This window comes from Hypanus sabinus, chromosome 18, assembly GCF_030144855.1.
Source record: "Hypanus sabinus isolate sHypSab1 chromosome 18, sHypSab1.hap1, whole genome shotgun sequence".
Taxonomy (NCBI): domain Eukaryota; kingdom Metazoa; phylum Chordata; class Chondrichthyes; order Myliobatiformes; family Dasyatidae; genus Hypanus; species Hypanus sabinus.
This window is the reverse complement of record NC_082723.1, coordinates 61529219-61548619: the sequence shown is the minus strand read 5'-3', so window position 1 is coordinate 61548619 and position 19401 is coordinate 61529219. Positions and strand designations below refer to the sequence as shown.

Here is a 19401-nt window from a genome sequence, read left to right as displayed (position 1 = left end):
ATTCCAATTACCTTATTCCTTGCTGATTGATCGAATTTTTGCAGCTTAGATAGACAAGGTGGGAAATAAAAGAAATGGGATGCTGACCTTCTTTAAGATGGATGTTACCGATCACAAGAACAAGGAAGATTGACCAGGAGGTTGCCTGGGACGGATTGTCTCAGTTATGATAGACTGGCTCTATTTACCCTGGAGTGGAGGAGGTTGAACGGGAACCTGACACTGGTGTAAACATTTCCCTGCAGCAAAGGGTTAGTGAAGGTTTAGGGTTTGGAGAAAGAGACTTAGAGGGGGTTAAGTCCAGATGAAGGTTCTGCACTTGAAACATAGTCTGCCTATTTCCCTCCACTACTTTTGCCTGACATGCTGAGTTCCACCAGTATTTGGTTTATGGCTCCAGGTTCCAGCGTCCGCAATTTATTGAGTCGCTAAGTTGGTGGTTCGAGTTTGGACCGTACTAGAGTGGGTGGTGAAGACCGAGAGTCTCACAAGGTTGAAGAAGAATCTCGACAAGCACTGAATCCCCAAGGCAAGAAAACTACAGACATGTGCTGGTAAATGTGATTGGTGTAGATGGATACCTGATCATCGGTACGCACGTGGTTGGCTAAAGGACCTGTTTCTGTGTTGTATGGCTCTATGGTGTAAAACCCACAAGTAAATGAAGTTGTATGACAGCTACTGCTACTGATATTTGAGCTTCAGAATTTCGCACAGCATATTGTTGAGACATATATAGTTCAATATATTTGAAATCCCCAGATCAGATCTTTTCAGTTTTTTCCACTTTACAGCAACCCCTGACTTTCAAACCTTGCTGTGCATCAAACCATACGGGGCGTCCACAGGGGATCTCAGTCCACCTCAGACAGTAGCACACAAACTGCGGGAGGAACTCGGGGGTGGGTGGTCAGGCAGCATTTATGGAGGGAAACGGGCAGTTGATGCTTTGGGTTGAGACACTTCAAATAGAAAGATTGTACGATACCCCCATCAGCCGCATCTACCTCTCTCCACTCTGCTCTTCTTCCCACAGCTGACTTCCTGGTCCGCTCAACCCTCCCCACCATCCCTTTTTGACTTGTAGATTTAGCTAAAATACTCCTATCTCTATGTAAATATAGGCAGAAATGTTGATTTCATGTGGTGCAGGATGCTGAGTGAATGGGCAGATGACGTGATATGTTGAGTAATTACATATTTAACAAGGCTGAATAGTATAGTATTTACCCTTTCATTGACTTGAGGTGCTTCAGCCCAGAGAGTGCCAATCAGAGAATTAGAAGTGTCAGTTAAACCTAAAGACCAGTGAGTTGGCTTTACTGGTGTTGTTACTCAACAATACTTTGGGTCCAATTTCCAACGGTAACAACTAGGCTCAGTTACAACAAAGCCAAAAACATTAAACTTTTCAAGTAAATTTAAGAATGCACATGTTATTGTTGGAATTTTGTATCATTTGCCTGTGGGAATATTTTATTCTAATTAAAAATGATTATATGCTGTAGTAGATCCTAGATTGGAAAATAAGGTTGGATTTGCACTTTTAGGATATTTCTGCTCCAATACAGTAGTGTTGACTAGTGGGTGTATTTCATAATATAGCAGTAGCTTTGTTTAGGGTGCTAAATGCTCACATAACTCAGTAAGGTGGGCAGGAAGCACATGTCTTTGACCCTGAACTACAGCATCTGTCCCTAGGGTAGAACATCAGCATTCAGGTCCATGAGCTTAGCCGCAAGAATGCAGAGATGACCTCTGTTTCTTGGAGGACACAATGACAAGGTCATATTCAAGAGCACAACTAATCACGGCAATGCCGATGGATTGTCATGTTAAACCTTGGAAAAGGAAATACCTGAAAAATTTGTAAAAGAGGACTATCCTCTTGACATATTCTCCCTTGTATGAATTGGAAGTCTCCTTATTATGTCAGAGATAATCCAAGCAGAAACCACAGAAGACCCCACACTGTCTCATGTCTACATGCTCAGAAAATGGCTAGAATGTGCAGCAGAAATTCCAGTTCCCTATTTTTACCAGTGCCGAGATGAACTTGCACTTGATGGGTTTGCCTAATGTAGGGGTTGAGAGCTGTTTACCATTCAAACTGAGAGCCAAAGTGTTGGAGGAGCTACATGCCGATCATCTAGGCATGGTGAAAATTAAAGCTTTGTTTAGAAGCTTTGTCTGGTGGCCTGGGGTGTAGCAGCAGATCGAGGAGCTTGCCGAAGCACTGTTCGGGATGCTAACACGTCGAGAAGAAAGTTGCCCAGAGCTATCAGAATCAATTCCTGCAGTCTCAGAGTCAACTCCTAAAACCATCACAGAGGAGGCTGTAGAACTTGAGATTGTTTACACAGCCACAAATCTTAAGTGCCAAGCAGAGTGACCCCCTTGTCAGTAAAGGTGTTCTCCCACAAGAGCAAGAAATCCTCCATGTCAATTAAGTCTTTGGACACACACACACACACACACACACACACACACACACACACGCACACACACACACACACACACACACACACACACACACACACACACACACACACACACACACACACACACACGCACTATTACATTTTATATATTGTACATAAGTTGAGATGCATCCTATATTGAGTTGGAGTTTATAGCTAAGCAGGAGCAATGTTGTGTATTTAATATTTGAGTAATGTTAAGCATTCTTTGTTGTTTTTTAACGTAATCCATTACGGGTTATACGTATGAGCTACGTGAATGGTATACATCGTTATGCCACCACGTCATAACTGTACACCTCAGCAAAAGTGAAAACAAAGCTTACATGGATCTTTCGGGCTCCCTTGTTTTTCTTTCGACTAGTTTTATGTTTAGGTGCAACAAAGCACAGCAATAATGAACTAGGTAAAATTTTAAATCAACATTCGAACCGCTATTTCTTTTTGCAGCTTGGTAATAATGAGGTTGCAGGTCAAAGAAAACTGTCTCTTGTTTCCATACTCTGTCATTCTGGCACTCTGATAATTGAGCTGGATTAAAGTGTGAGCTAATGTGAGCGGTGATTAGGGCACTGAGAATAGATGCTGAAAGCCTTGCACTTCATCGTGAAAGATTTATTGAGGCGGTAGCTGTGTTAGGCTAATATGGGCTGCAGTATCAAGCGCAGTAGATTTACTGATTGTTCCTGGCCTCAGCATGAGAATAATGATGTGTTGATGTTTCCCTGAGTGAACTAGGGCTCATTCCAGATTTGATTTTCGGTTATTCAATTTGTGCATCTGGATGTGTTGTCAGACTGATGAATCTTTTCTGACTTTCTCCATGATCAGCGACTGGACTTCAGGATCTGCAGATGCTTCAAAAAATAATCTTGAGCTCCCTGCACAGTTGAATGACTGACAATTGATTGGATATACGGTTGGCCATGGGGCCCACTCCTGAGTACTGTACGCAATCTGATCTCTCCCCAGGTCAGGAAAGTCTGTTTACTGTAGGAACCCATATATCAGTCCACATACATTTACTATAACCTTCATTTCATTGAATAATCACCCTAACACCACGGATAATGAAGCTAATAGAATATATGCTGTATGCAGACACTAATGAACAATGTGAAACATTTTATTGTAAATACCAGCTTGAAAAGTCATTTAAAAATGCATGGGGAGAATGTACCTCAAATCTGATTAAGTCGGGTTATTTGTAACCAAGAGACTTTCTGTGTATGTAATTCCAAAACCAAGTATTTTCTGTTGTACCATGACTTGTCCTCTGGTACAGTCATCAGGATTTGCCCTCTTGGATTGCACTACTCTGGAAGAACCCATTACAGGATTTGTTTTACTTTGAAAAGAAGTAACTCCTTGACATTTCCTTGAGTCCTGATGCAGGCACCCAAAGGATAATGGTTTTAAAGGTTTTAATAACCTCCTCAAATTATTTAGCCCCATAATGCAGGATTTCGCCTGCACAAACCTGTGCTAACTCCCTGAGATCAGTCTTTGCCTTTCCAAGTGATTTCCTGGCTTATTCCCACTGCCCTTCTTGAATTATCCACTCTCCAGTCTTCTGGAATCTCACTCCTGTTCAAATGTGAAGCAAAAATATTCATCGGGTCCCCAGGAATTTCAGCCTTTGCTTTCTGTAGTGCCCTGGGATAGACTTCATCAGACGGGCAGGTAGCCGGTCTTTCCTTTTCCTTCACAGATGCTGCTCAACCTGTTCCGCTAGCAATGTATTTTTTGCTCCAGATTCTAGTGTAGCTTTTCGCAAATAAAACAGCATGAAGCAATTTATATTTAAGAAAAACCATAACAACTCATTTGTTACGCCAAACACAGAACACAAAGCTCATCAGACCAGCCTCTTAAAGTGAACCCCAACTCAATGTCGGTGTGGCGGCTGTGAATTACGTACATTTCCAACCATTACATCACTCAACGCAGCACCCTGCACCCCCCCCCCCCACCCAGAATTCATTAAAACTGGCACTGTGAGCCTGTCTGGAGCTTGGACCCGCCACCCATCTTGGGTCCTGTGTTCCAAGGGTGGAGGAGTAGCAGAGGTCAGCTTGTCCAAAGGTGCGTTGACATGTTCATGCTCATGTTGTGATGGCTAGGGCATGGTAGCAAAATCCTCCAGATCTGGGTGGGCCAGTTTAAGTCAATCTACCCCTCTTATCTTTGATAAAAGTATTTTCTCTCCATTCCAAAATGTGGAATAAGCCATGTTAGAGGGCCTAAGGGGCTGTTGGTGTGCATCATGCAATGTAGGCCAACAGGAACCCAACGGTACTATACGCCATAATGGAGGTAGGAATAGGTGAAAAGGAACTGAATTTACTGACAAGAGTGGAATGTTGTTGAGAGGCCCACCAGGAAGTCATGGCGTCAGGAGTAAAATCAGCTGGTACTTGTAATGGCTGCCTGTATACCAATTCAGCTGTGGATAACTGTAGGTCCTCTTTTGTAGTTGCTCATCAGGAGGAGATCTTTCCAAAAACTCATCCATCAGGGAAGGTCTGATATGAATTGTGGACTGCGGTCAGATGAAATATCAGATGGGGTGCCAGGTGCTGACGAATGCTCGAGCCACATCTATGGCCATCATTGATGCTAAAGGGATGACCTGGTGGTATGGTCCAACATGGTAAGGAAGGAAGTGCATGAAACTGCAGGAGGGGAGAAGGGGACCAACAAGGTCCACACCAACATGGCCAAATTGTCGCCCAGGGTCCTCAAAGGGTGCCAGTGGTGCCAGGACATGATGGGTGATGTTTTCCTCCCAGCTCTCCACAGAGGCTACAGTCCAATTACACACATCCCTTTGAAGGCCGTGCCGCACAAACTTTAGTGCAACCAGTTACTGTGAGGCCTTCCAGCCTGGATGTGAGAGGACATGTATGGAGTCAAAAACAGTCCACCTCCACCTATGGGGTGAGGGCGACCGGTTGATAAATCGCACAGGAGAGAAACCTCAGCTTCCCTGAACTTAATGGCAGCCAACCACAGGCCAGTGACAGCTGTTCAGTAAGCCTGGAGCTCTGGGTCAGTAGCTTGATCAGGTACCATGGTTTGGCCAGCATAGTCAACTCCAGTGGTGTATGGCCTCAATGGTTGGCCATGAGAGGCAATCAGCCACATCATTATTTTTCCCCTTGATATGTTTTATATCCGTTGTGAACTCGAATTAGCAGGCCAGGTGGTGTTGCTGCTGTGCAGACCAAGGGTCTGATATTTTGGGCATCGTGTGCACGAAGGGTTTGTGGCCAAAGAATGCAATGAAATGGCGACCCTCTGGAAGAAAATGAAGATGGCAGACAGCCAGACAGAGACTGAGAAGCTCACGGTCAAGTGTGTTGTACTTTTTTTCGGAGGACAGAGCTGCTGGCTGAAGAAGGTGAGCAGCAGCCATACTCTTCCAAACAACTGTTTGTACACAGCACCCACAGCATTGTCTGAAGCATCCGTAGTAATGGCTATAGGTGTGTTGGGGAGTGTGTGTGCCAGTAGGGTCTTGTTGGAAAGAGCTTGTTTGGTATAATCAAATATCCTGGTCTTGTCCACTGACCAGTCAAGCACGCGACGGTAGCAACCACCACCGACTTAGGGATCATATGGAGAGTTGAAGCCCAGGGGATATTCAACTGCTATATGATGCTAAGTCTTGTTGACAAACTCAGCTTTCACGGTTGCCAACTTCTCTGGTTCCAGTCTACGCGCACGGGCATGGACTGGTGGGCCAGTTGTAGAAATGTGGTTCTTGACACTACGTTTCGTGACTGTAGTGTAGAATGTGGGCTTGGTGAGGTTTGGGAATTCGACCAGCAGTCGAGTGAACTCACGTGTGGTGGTGCACGGGCTTGACAGAGTCGTTGCGGGGAACATACTGGGGGAGCAGGGTAATGACCCAAAGCCCTTGACATCCACAAGCTGGTAGTTCGTAAGATCGACCAAAAGTCCTTTGGCGCACAGGAAATCTGCACCAAGCCGAGGTCTAGCCACTTTAGGATGTCAGGAGGATTTTATGAGAATGCAGGGTGATCTGGACAGGTTGGGTGAGTGGGCAAATGTATGGCAGATGCCGTTTAATGTGGATAAATGTGAGGTTATCCATTTTGGTGGCAAGAACAGGAAGGCAGATTACTATCTAAGTGGAGTCAAGTTAGGAAAAGGGGAAGTACAACGAGATCTAGGTGTTCTTGTACATCAGTCAATGAAAGCAAGCATGCAGGTACAGCAGGCAGTGAAGAAAGCTAATGGTATGCTGGCTTTTATAACAAGAGGAATTGAGTATAGGAGTAAAGAGGTCCTTCTGCAGCTGTACAGGGCCCTGGTAAGACCCCACCTGGAGTATTGTGTGCAGTTTTGGTCTCCAAATTTGAGGAAGGACATTCTTGCTATTGAGGGAGTGCAGCGTAGGTACACAAGGTTAATTCCCAGAATGGCGGGACTGTCATATGTTGAAAGATTGGAGCGACTGGGCTTGTATGCACTGGAATTTAGAAGGATGAGAGGGGATCTGATTGAAACGTATAAGATTATTAAGGGATTGGACACACTGGAGGCAGGAAGCATGTTCCCGCTGATGGGTGAGTCCAGAACTAGAGGCCACAGTTTAAGAATAAGGGGTAGGCCATTTAGAACAGAGATGTGGAAAAACTTTTTCACCCAGAGAGTGGTGGATATGTGGAATGCTCTGCCCCAGAAGGCAGTGGAGGCCAAGTCTCTGGATGCGTTCAGGAGAGAGTTAGATAGAGCTCTTATAGATAGCGGGGTCAAGGGATATGGGGAGAGGGCAGGAACGGGGTACTGATTGTGTATGATCAGCCATGATCACTGTGAATGGCGGTGCTGGCTAGAAGGGCTGAATGGCCTACTCCTGCACCTACTGTCTATTGTCTCTTTAGCCAGGACAAAATGCCATGTGTAATGTCGCCCATTGAAGCAGAGCGTAACTGGTCGTGTTCCGTAAGTCTGGACCCTGCTGCCATCAGCGGCTTCCAGTGAGGTTTCCTCGCTCTTTACCTTCTCATCAATAGGCGACGCTGGTGGCGCACTCACTTAAGCAACCGTATTGCACAGGAAAGGGTCGCCCTCAAAGGGTGTCCGTAATGAACAGTAGGCATCCCTGGCTGCTGGAACCTGCAGTGTTCACAGCCGTCTGATGTCCTGATGCAATGGCATTGTTGAAACTCCAGGGTAGTCGGCACTTCCTAGCGTTCATACCAAAGTGTGCATGGTATGAGCATGTATCCAGCATTGTCTGTATCGCAGCCTTGAGCGTTCTTATGTTGGGGCCTTGTTGACCAGGCTTATTGAGGAAGAGAAAGGAAGAGGAATGATGCGCCTCTCCCTGGTTGAGTGTATTAGTAAGGTTGAGCCATTTTAGTAAGCCCCCTGTAGTCCATCATGGGTGCATTAGTGAGGGTTATGCGAACTTGATCAGGCATTTGCTGCGTGAAGAGTTCTTGAAAAATAAAACAAGGATGGTGACTTCCGAGGGGAGATGGCATGTGGTCCATTAGCTCCGACAGCTTAGCATCGCCAAGAATGGGCAAGGAGAGCAACAGTTTGGTGCACTCAGACTCCGATAGTCCAAAAGCTTGTAAAAGGTGAGTCTTCAGCGATCAGTGTTGATCATGTTCAGGCGGGTGTTCTCCTCGACTCACCATTTCCGCAGCTGTGGAGTTACTGAGCAATGCTACCACATAGAAATCATTGGTGGTCGGCGGAGGTTTCTCGCAGAGCTGATTGCACCTGGGCTTGGACGAACAAGTGACGGCATTTTGCTCCCAAAACTCTGGAAGTTTCAAAGCGACTGCATTTGCCGACATGTTCAATAACCCTGGAATTGTCCTGTACCATCGGGGTCACCGGTGTAGGTTGTTGCAAATAAAACTGTGTGAAGCGTTTTATGTTTAAGAAAAACTGTAGCAACTCATTTATTGAACTCCAATAACTGAATGCAAAGCACGGTAAAAATACTTTACATAATTAGGTCATCATGTCAGATAAGCCTGTTAAAGTGATCCCCAACTCGATGTTGGTGGCTGTGAATGGTGTATGTTTCCAGCAATTACATTACCCTAGACCAGCATCTGAAGTCTCATAAAAGACAAAGTCATCACAGCACAGGAACAGGCCCTTCAGCCCACAATGTGTTGTCAAACTAATGAAATCAGTAATCAAATGCCTACTAAGCTAATCCCTTTGACTACATAATGTCAATTTCCTTCCATTTCCTGCATATACATATGCCTGTCTCAGAGCCTCTCGACCTCTCCTAATGTATTTGTCTTCACTCACACCCCAGGCACCCATCATTCTTTGAAAAAAAAATTTGCCTTGCTCATTTCCTTATGAAAGCTTTAGACATATTGAAGGGTATTATGATTTACAAATCCCCAGGCTATTTATTTATTTATTTGGAGATACAGAATAGGCCCTTCTGGCTCAATGAACTAAACCATCCAGCTGAACAACTATCTGATAAAGTCCATCACAGGAAGCAGAGAGAGAGAGATAGATAGAGAGAAAGATAGGGAACGATAGACAGAGAGATAGAGATAGAGATTTGTAGGGATTTGGTGATTTTCGTTACAGTTTTTCTTAAACATAAAACACTTCACGCAGTTTTGTTTGTGAAAACCTACACTGGAACCTGGAGCAAAAAATACATTGCTAGCGGAACAGGTTGAGCAGCATCTGTGAAGGAAAAGGAAAGACCGGCTACCTGCCCGTCTGATGAAGTCTATCCCAGGGCACTACAGAAAGCAAAGGCTGAGATTTCTGAGGGATCTGACAAAGATTTTTGCCTCACATTTAAACAGGAGTGAGGAGCCAGAAGACTGGAAAGTGGATAATGTTGATCCACATTGAAAAAGGGCAATGGGGATAAACCAGGAAATTATGGTCACTTGGAAAGGCAGGGACTGATCTGAGAGAGTCAGCACGGCTTTGTAAGGGTGAAATCTTGCATCATACACCTGAATAGTTTGAGGAGCCAGTTAATAAAATTGAAGTCAACGTAGTAAATATAGTATACATTGACTTTTGCAAGAGTTTTGCTACGATCCCATACTGGAAGTTGGTTGTGAGGGTTAGGGCATATGGAATCCAATCTGTTTTGGTAAATTTATCTGTGTGGTGGATGGAAGATTTTCTGACTGGAAATCTGTAACAAGTGGTGTACCGCAGTGATTGCTTCTGTGACCTCTGTCATTTGCCATATATATAAATGCCTTGGATGAGAGTATCTGTGTGTAAGTTTGCTGATGACATGAAACATTGCGGAGTGGTAAATCAAGAAAAAGGTTGTGAAAGGATAGAGAGAGACATAAATCAAATTGAAAGGTGAGTAAAGAGATGGCAGATGGAACTTAATCTGGATAAGTGGAAGTTAATGCATTTTGGGATGTCTTATACTGGCATGATGTACACAGAAAATGGCAGGGACCTTGGAAGCATTGATATATAGTGGAACCTTAATGTACAAGTCTGTTCCTACTGCCTTGTTACGCTACTGGCGTTTAGACCAGCAATGAAGGTCCTCCATCTCTGGCGATGTTCAGTGCTTCCTTCATTGTGTCAGTAGGCCAGTTTTCATTACTCAAAGTCTTCATTGCTGTTTCTGTACCAGTTTTGTTTTACCATTCAGGGTTGTTAGTCCTGAGATGAACCCCCGAACCTGGAGGTCTGGTGGATCACTGTTAGTCTGACCTCTACCCTTTGACCTTTTTGGCAAGAGTGACCCTCCCAAGAACCAAAGCATAAAGCTCTGACTCCAGCTAACAGAGCTGTCCAGGTCACAGAGGCCCGCAAGTCTCCAAACCCTACGGCAAGGTTGTGGTGGTTCTCTTGGAGGGTACAAGTCTGTTGTTCCCTGAAAACTGTGACTCAGCTGAAATGGATGGTGAAAAAGGCAGTTAGCTTTCATTGGTGGAGTACTGAGTATAAGAGTTGAGGCATCAGCTCCAGACTCCGAGAGCTGTGTCTCAACACCTCCTTTTGCAACTGCATCTTCAATCTCCTGACCAACAGACCACAATCATTCAGGAAAGGCAGCAGCACCTCTGCCCAACACCGATTCCCACAGGGCTGTGTCCTCAGTCTTCTACTCCTCTTCATGCCTTGTGGCCAGATTGTGTTCTAAATCCATCCACAATTTTGCAGATGACACCAACATAATGGGATATATCTCAAATAACGATCAGCCATAGTAGGGAAAGGAGATAGAGAGCTTAGTGACATGATGTCCTCCCGGATAACAAACTTCATCTCAATGTCAACAAAACAAAAAAGCTGGTCATTGACTACAGGAAGGAGAACGGTGCACACATTCCTGTTTATGTCAATGATGGTGAAGTCAAGAGGGTTGGAGGCTTCATGCTTGTGGAAGTGAAATCTCAAATAGCCTGTCCTGGCCCAACCATATAGATGCCACTGCATTTAAATTTGGCATATCACCTTTGACATTCACCAATTTTTATCAATGCATTCACAGAAAGCATCCTACCCAGATGCATTTCAGCTCTGATTGAGGAGGGCTCTGCCCGTGACCGCAAGAAACTGCAGAGGATCATAGACACAGTTCAACACATTACTGAAACCAGCCTTCCCTCCATGTCCTCTGTCTACTCATTTTATTGCCTCAGTGAAGCAGCCAACATTTTCAAAGAACCCACCAACCCTGGGTATTTTCTCTTCCCTCCCCTACCATTGGGCATAACGGACAAAAGACTAAACGCATCTATCACCAGGCTCAAGGACAGCTTCCGCCCCGCTATTATAAGACAATTGATGGTCCCCTAATATGATATGATGCATTCTTGACCTCACCTTCTACTTGTTGGCAGCCTGTTTTTTTAATTGCTGGGGGAGCTCTCCGCTGCCGGAGAGAGGAGACTGCCTTTTTATCGCTGGTGAGATCGCTCTGCTACGGAGAGGGAGAATGTTGCCCAGGTTTTCTGCGTTTTGGATGTGGACTTGGACTGTGAACTTTTTTTCAATCACATGGTTTTTTGTAATCCTGTGTTTTTCGCCCTTTCTTTCTCATTTGTGTGCAGGGGAGGGGGCTTTGGGAGTCGACGTGGCTGTTCCTAATTTGTTCATTTTTTTGGGCAGGGAAGAGGGATTTGGGAGTCGATGATCAAGCTGGCATTTTTTTCTTTCTTAGTGTTACATGCCAGTGGCAAGGGACCACAGACACAGATTTTTAATGTAAAACAACTATATTTTCAATTTAATAGTCAGTTAGAACAATTACTCCCCTAACCAAAATCAACAGTGCAATGCATCTTAGCTCACAAACTGTGGAGGTCTGGAAACAGTTCTTCCCAAGTCTTACTCAACCCAAAATATAGACAATTTAAACAGAGTCCTAGGACGACAATTCCAGAAGGTTCTGAGATCCATGGGAAGAGGTACAGGTGTCTGTGAGGAAGGGTTCATAAAATCCACATTATGATGACACAAGGTGACAGTCACAGAAGATTCCAGAAGTTGAGTGGTCATCACTTAAATAGTCCATGCAGGGATAACAAGATGACAGTCATGGAATATTCCTTAACACAAGTGGTCGCCACATAATACACCCGAGTCCATGTACAGGTTAACGAAAAGTGGTCGCCACGAAATACTCAAGAAATCCAAGTATGGATCATACAAAGTGACAGTCACGTATCTAAAATGCACTGTGTGCCGCAAAATATCACAATCTTCCGACATGGAGAAATATTGGGACCACCCACTGCTGTAGTGGACTCCAACTCAATTCACCCCCTTGCTGTTAGCTCACGGTCCATTGAATCCGTTTCACTGATGAATTTTTCCAGAAATATCTCGAATTGAATAGAAAGAATCTCCACACATTTGTTATAATGATGTCATCCACGCACCTAAATGCCGCTTACAGTTAATAAAAAAAAACATTGACATGTTACATTACTTTCATGGCTATCTGGAAAAGAAAATTTGCAGAGTTGTATACTTTGATGATGAATGAACTTTTGAATCTTTGAACCTTGTGTTATGATCTTTCACTTTATTATCTAACTTGCAGAGCTCTTTCTCTGTAAATGGAATGCAGGTGATGCCAACAGCTCAATAAACTGATTATAAAGGCCGGCTCTGTTACAGGAGTCAAAATGGATACACTGGAGGCTGTGGTAGAACCAAAGACCCTATGGAAAATCCTGGCAATTTTAGACATTTTTCACCCTCTGTACGCCACCTTGGCTGAACAGAGGAGCACTATTAGTAATAGACTAAGGTTACATCCACACTAGACCGGATAATTTTGAAAACACCAGTTTCACGTTAAATAGGCGTTTTTGAAAATAGCTCCGTCCACATTAAAATGGGTATTTGGGCGAATCTCCTCCTACTGGGCATGTGCAGGACACATCTACAGAAAACAAGCGACATGTTTGGTGTCGAATCTCGCCGTGAAAGGCTTGGCACACATTTGTCCAGTTACAGACTAGAAAAACTTTAAAGGAAATTGCCGAACGACAGACAGCTGTTGGCTCTGGTGCAGGAGGACTTAAAACTAAAAAACAAACACTGGAGCGTATGGAGGCAACCGAGAGGGAGTTCACAGACAGTATGACCCGGCTGACGACGAACATTGAAAAACTGACTTACTCTGTTGCAGAGAGATTTGCAATGATGAGGAATATGATGCCCCCCCCCCCCAGTACTTCTCACCACCACAATACCAGCCTCAGAGCCACCACAATAGCTACACAAATGGACACACAGACCCCCGGCTGGCCCCACCAACATCCTCCCCACTCCCACAGAGGGGTCACCCTGGAAACATTTTCTACGTCGGTCTCTTCACCGATGAAAGGGGTGACAGCTGAAACTAAATGCAATAAGGCTTGTTACTGGGCAAAAAGTGAAATTTGCTGTTACCTCATTTGTTTGCCTTTACTTTTTCCATGTCTCTCTGTATTATTTTGCTGTATTTAACATGTGCAATAAAACGAGTTACTGGGCAAAAGTGATTTTATTTTTACCTGAGTAAAAGTGAAACTTACAATTTTCCTTTTTTGGCCTTAACATTTTCAAGTCTATTCCAAACATAAGCTGCTACTTAAACATGACATTTTGGAAGTAGTGACAATTGCATCTATTGAATGTTTGCACAAGCAATACATTAATAAAGCACCTTGTTAAATGTATAAAACATGTCTGCATCAGTGTTATCTTGTATTTCCATACAATGTTACGTTAGGCTGTTACACATCTATTGTCAGAGAAGTACTTGCATAAATAGATAAACCACCTTCATACAAGCAAGGACAGAATACAGAGCAAAGTGAGTATACTTATTTATTCAGTAAGTTATGGGTCAAAGTATTTGGTGAGTACATTTCTAACTCTTCTGGCTTCAGTCTTGTTGCCGTCTGTTCTGAAATTGTTAAGTTGTGTGGGGGGTTGAAAATCTCTGTCATACTGCAAAGCCGCAGTAACATTCTGCTCAGGGACAGTCTCTTGAAACTGTCCGCCATTGTTGTTGTGGTGTTGGGGTTGCGTTCAAGAAAACAATGAAATGCACTGCTGCCACCATCTGTTCCTGCATGCCATGACAGCATTTTTAAAAAGCTTCGGTTACCCCATGCACACTAAACCGCTCAATCGGCATTTTCAGATTTACACTCTGGAGAGCGTTTTAGAAAAGCTCCGCTTTTGGGGGAAGAAAGAACCATTTCAGTGTGGACAGAGGGTCAAAACGAAGAGAAAAAGCTTTGGTTACGGATTTATCCGGTAGTGTGGACGTACTGTGCAGCTCCGAAGAGCACTATATGAGGTCATTCTTACCCTCGGCCACTAGGCTCTATAACGAATCAACCTATAGCAGGGGAAGTGATGACCTCTTTCTCTTAGACTGTTCGTGGTAACTTATTTTTTATTCTTTCTACTTCTCTTCTAATGTTTGTATCCGTTCACTTGTAATGCACCTGAGACACTATAATTTCCTTTGGGATCAATCAAGTACCTGTCTATCTAACAACCTATGTTCTGCATTCTAATATTGTGTTCCCTTGTCCTACCTCAGTGCCCTGTTGCAATGAAATGAGCTTTATGGATGACATGTAAAATAAAGTTTACCTTGGTACATATGACAATAATTCACCAATTTACCAAACTGCAGCTGCAGAAGAAGTTGGTTTGGCCACACTTGGAATATTGTGTGGAGTTCTAGTAACCACACTACTGAAAGGATTTGATAGCCATAGAGAGAATGCAGAAGAGATTTACCAGGAAGCTGCCTGGTTTGGAGGACTTTGTTATTGCTTGATGTAGGAAGCTGATGTATGACCTTATAGAGGCCTATAAAATCATGACGAGCTCAGATAGAGTAAACAGTCCAAGTCCTTTTCCAAGGATAGTGGGTCTGAATCTAAAGGTTTAAGGTGAAAGGGTAAATATTTAATTGAGATCTGATAAGCAAAGGATAGTGGACACATGGAATGTGCTTCCAGAGATATTGGTAGAAGCAAGTACAATCATAGCATTGAAGATGCGTATCAACAGGAACAGGAAGCAAGTAGAGGGATATAATAGGGTGCCTCGGCACCACAACGGTTAGCGCAACATCAGTACAGCTTGAGGGCATGAGAGTTAGGAGTTCAATTCTGGCGTCCTCTGTAAGAAAGCTTGTTACGTTCTTCCCATTTTGGCTGTAGGGCCTGTTTCTGTGCTGTACATTTCCATGAACTGAAGAACTCCAGGACAAAAAGGAAAGCAGTACTGAAGGGCTTTTTGGTAATGGAGGCTGAAGGTGAAGACTGACAGATGAAGTTCAACGTTTGCTGTATTGGCACTTTTCATTGAAGTTTTGTGGATACTGTTCCCATGCAAAACCATAATTTACACATAGTCAGAATAAATCGTCTTATGTCAAAAGACCATTGTAACATTTTGGAGATGTTTCATGATGAAAATTCTTCTCCACACTTTTGAAATGTTTTCACCTTCTGCTTGCTCCTCTGACACTAGCCCTTTCCCAGTAACTGAATCGGTTCAGCAGAATGTTTAATCTTCACGTTACTGTAATGCGATCAGAAGTTCTATCTGTTTGATTCAGCCATCCTCAGCCGAAAACTGCTCCTTCTTCAACTAATGAGCTCTGTATTAAAGTGAAATATATTTTAATTTTAAAAGATGGTTCCTTGCCAAAGACGGTAACTGTTTATGCTCCTACACTGCATATGATTGCTGATAATTTGTAAATTTTAATATACGGTTTTATGGAACATTAATGAAGATAGATTAATTTATAACATCTTTGCCTGAGGATAGTGTCTTCTGTCTCATATGAATTATGATCTATATTGTATATTCATAATAGCAGTGCAATTACATATCTAGTTGAGCTGCTGCCTCACAATACCAGTGACTCAGTTTCAGTCCTGACCACCCCCACGCTGTCTGTGGATGTTCTTTTTGGTGACTGTATAGGTTTCTCCTGGTACTCTGAATTCTTCCCCACATCCCCGAGGATGTGTGAGTCTATAGACTAATTGATTACTGTAAATTGCACCCAATGTGAAGGCAAGTGGTCAGACCCGGGGAGAGCTTGAGAAAATGTGGGGTGAATAAGATTAAGATTAGTGTAAATGGGCGGTTAATAGTTGGGATGGACTTGTTTCTAGAATGGTCCCAAGAGATTAGAAGTGAGCGAATGTAACACAGCTTTTCAAGAACACTGGAGAGGGAAAGCAGGGGAAGTCTAGGCCAGTTAGTTATCTTAGCATTATTATTGGGAAAATGCTGGAATTCTTTATTAAGAAAATAAGAACTGGTTATCTAAAGGATTAGACAGAGAAATTGTGTTTGGCAACTGTGTTAGATTTCTTGGAGGCTGTAACCAACAGTGTAAATTGGAAGGAATTAGTAAATATAGTACAGTCAAATTTAGCTAAAGAGATAGGGACAAGAATTGTATTAGCTGGTTAACTGACTGAAAGCAGAGAGTTGGGATAAACAGATCAAGTTCAGGTTGGTAAACTTTAACCAGTGGGATATCTCTGCTGCTTATAGAACCATCAACAATTTAGATACAGGGACTAAGATTGTCGATGCATGAAAAAGTGGGATGATAAATTGTCAGAAGGATGTAAGGAGAATTAAATGGATATAGACAGGTTATATGAGGGATAAAGTGTGGCTGATGAAGTTTAATGTAGGGGATCATCTTTGACAAGAAGAATCGGAAAATATGATCTGACAATTATATGTTGGTACAGGGGAGAGCTGAATGTGTAAGGCTCTCCCTGCCAGTACATAGCTTGTCCAACAGCAAGCCTCACATGGTGTCTCCTCACTGACGCCACACGGAAGCGGAACTTCTTTCAGACTCAGACTGAACTTCAGAGGACGGGGAGGAGGCCTGGCTCCCGCACTCATGGCACACAGGCCCGGGTGTGTGCTCGTGAACCAGATCCCCAGCTATAGGTAACTAGCCCCACTGCCTTGTGGGCAGCCTCGGGATAGTCGAAGGCTACGGCAGGAAATCCAGAGTGGAGCCCCTAAGGCACCTGGACATCATTGAACATCCTTCCAGCAGCTTCTGCAGCCAAGCTGGTGCCAAACGCATTGCTTCATAAGCTTTCCTTTGGACTACACTGGTGAGGCCGAAGGGAGATCTTGACAACAGGGCATCTCAAGATCTCCATACCTTCAGCCCAGGCTTGAGATGATAATGATCATCACCCATTGTCATCCGAGACACAGAAGCCAACCACAACACCAGAGGAGATCTGGATGGCCTGATACAAGAGACAGGCTAAAGTGGCTTGTGGGTAATTTGATAGAAAAGGAAACATTGGCACTTATTGCAAGGCTAATGGAAAATAAAATTTGGGAGCATGTGTAAGGTGAGGCCACAATATTCCAAAGGCTTTTGGCCTCCTTAATTAAGGATGGGAATATTTGTCTTTGTTGTTAGCATGGTAAAGATTTGCAATATTGTTTGGAGTCATAGATGAATGTAGCATGCAAAGAGGCTCTTCACCCCATCTTGTCCATGCTGACAATAGTGCCCAAGCTAGTTCCATTTGACCACATTTGGCCCATATCTCTCCAAATTCTTCCTATCCATGTACTCACCAAAATGTTTTTTAAACATTAGTTACTTTCCTCAACTAATTCCTCTGAAAGCTCATTCCATAACTCCACCACCCTCTGAATGAAGAAGTTGCTCTTCAAATCCTTTTAAATCATTTAATGCTCATATTAAACTTATGCCCTCTAGTTTTTAGTTCCTCTTCCCTTATTCTCCTGTTCTCCTAGACTGCCCAATCTCCTCCTACAACTCTGGCCCTCAAGCCCTGGCAGCAACCTCATAAATCTGTCCAACACACACAAAATGCTGGAGGAACTCGGTAGGCCAGGCAGCATCTACGGAAAAGAATTCAGCCGACGTTTCGTCCTGAGACCCTTTGGCAGGACTTGCAGGTCTGCAGATTTTCTCTTGTTTGTCATAAATTTGTTCTTTCTGGTTTACCAATGATTTTCCTATAAAATGATAACTGAAGCTATAGAAGTGCAGTCCCATCAACCTCTTGTACAACTGCAACATAACGTCATAACTCTTATACTTGATGCACTGACTGATGAAGGCCTGTATGCCAAATACCTTATTCACCTCCCTTTCAGCAAATCCTATATCTATGCTGTCATGTCCCTCTGTTCCACAAATCTTCCCAGGGCTTGACCATTCACTGTTTCAGTCCTACTCTGACTTGTGAAAATGCAACACTCCAAACATACCTGAATTGAAAACCATTAGCCAGCCCTTGGCACCTTCTTGGATCAAGATCCCCCTGTAATTTTTGATAGGCTTTTTCACCGTTTTCATGTCACCTGCAAATTTACCCCGGTACACTCACATCCAAATTGCTCACTTAAAAAACAAAGAACCCAGCGCCGATTTCTGTAGCACCAAACTATTCAGAGGCCTTCAGTCTGAGAGACAACCTTCAACCATCACTCTACTTCCTCCCAATGAGAAAACGATGAATCCAATTAGCCTTGTTTCCCTGAATATCATATGATTTAACATTTTGAGACAAGCCCACTATGCATGACTTTGTCATTGGTCCTGCTAAAGTCCATATAGACAACATCCATTTCCATACCCTATTCATCCTCTCGTTTACCTCTACAAAAATGCTCTAAGAGATTTTCTAGGAGGAGAGGGTAATCTTATAAGAAACAATTCAGCTAACTGGACATAAACTCTCAAGCTGGGAAACTTGAGGGTGATCTCATTAAAATGCATCTGTATCTGATGGATTTTGACAAGGTATATTGTGAGTGTATTTCTATTGGTTTGAACTGAAGTTCTAGATAGAATAAAAAGACGTCCTTTTAACACTAGGATGAGGAAGAACTTTGTCTCCGATGGAGTTGTGAATCTTCATAATTTTTTGCCCAATAGAGTTGTGAATGACACTAAGTTTGTGTAAACTGAAATCAAGAAAATCAAAGCTCACAAGGGTCAAGCAGGATTGACTTGAGGCCAACAATCAGCATGGCTATGATCTGATATGATAAGGCCGACCGTAATGGGGGTTGGGTTCGAGGGACTCAAAGCTTCTTTTGCACTCTTTCTTGAGTTTCAAGTGACTTTTCATGGTGAAAAGAAGGCAGTGTTAATGGTACAGACTTGGTTCTGCACAGTAATCATATTTACTTTTTCAGATTGCAATGTATTGTGCTCAAAGGAATGAAAGGCCTTCGGTCATAATATTTGTGGAATGAATGCAAATAACTTTAGGCATTACAAAGAATGAATGGTTTGTTGCATTTAAGTTGTCTAATTATACCAATATCTAATGAGGGGGGGTATTTGGTTATAGTTAACAAAACAAGAATACTTTGCACATATTCATTTGTATTG

General features: G+C 43.3%; 1 protein-coding gene across 1 annotated transcript in view; it reads left to right on the top strand.

Moving 5' to 3' along the window:
• Positions 1–19401, top strand: part of LOC132407260 (probable voltage-dependent N-type calcium channel subunit alpha-1B) — a 547279-nt gene that overhangs the window by 174223 nt on the left and 353655 nt on the right. The gene's annotated exons all lie outside the window — the stretch shown is intronic.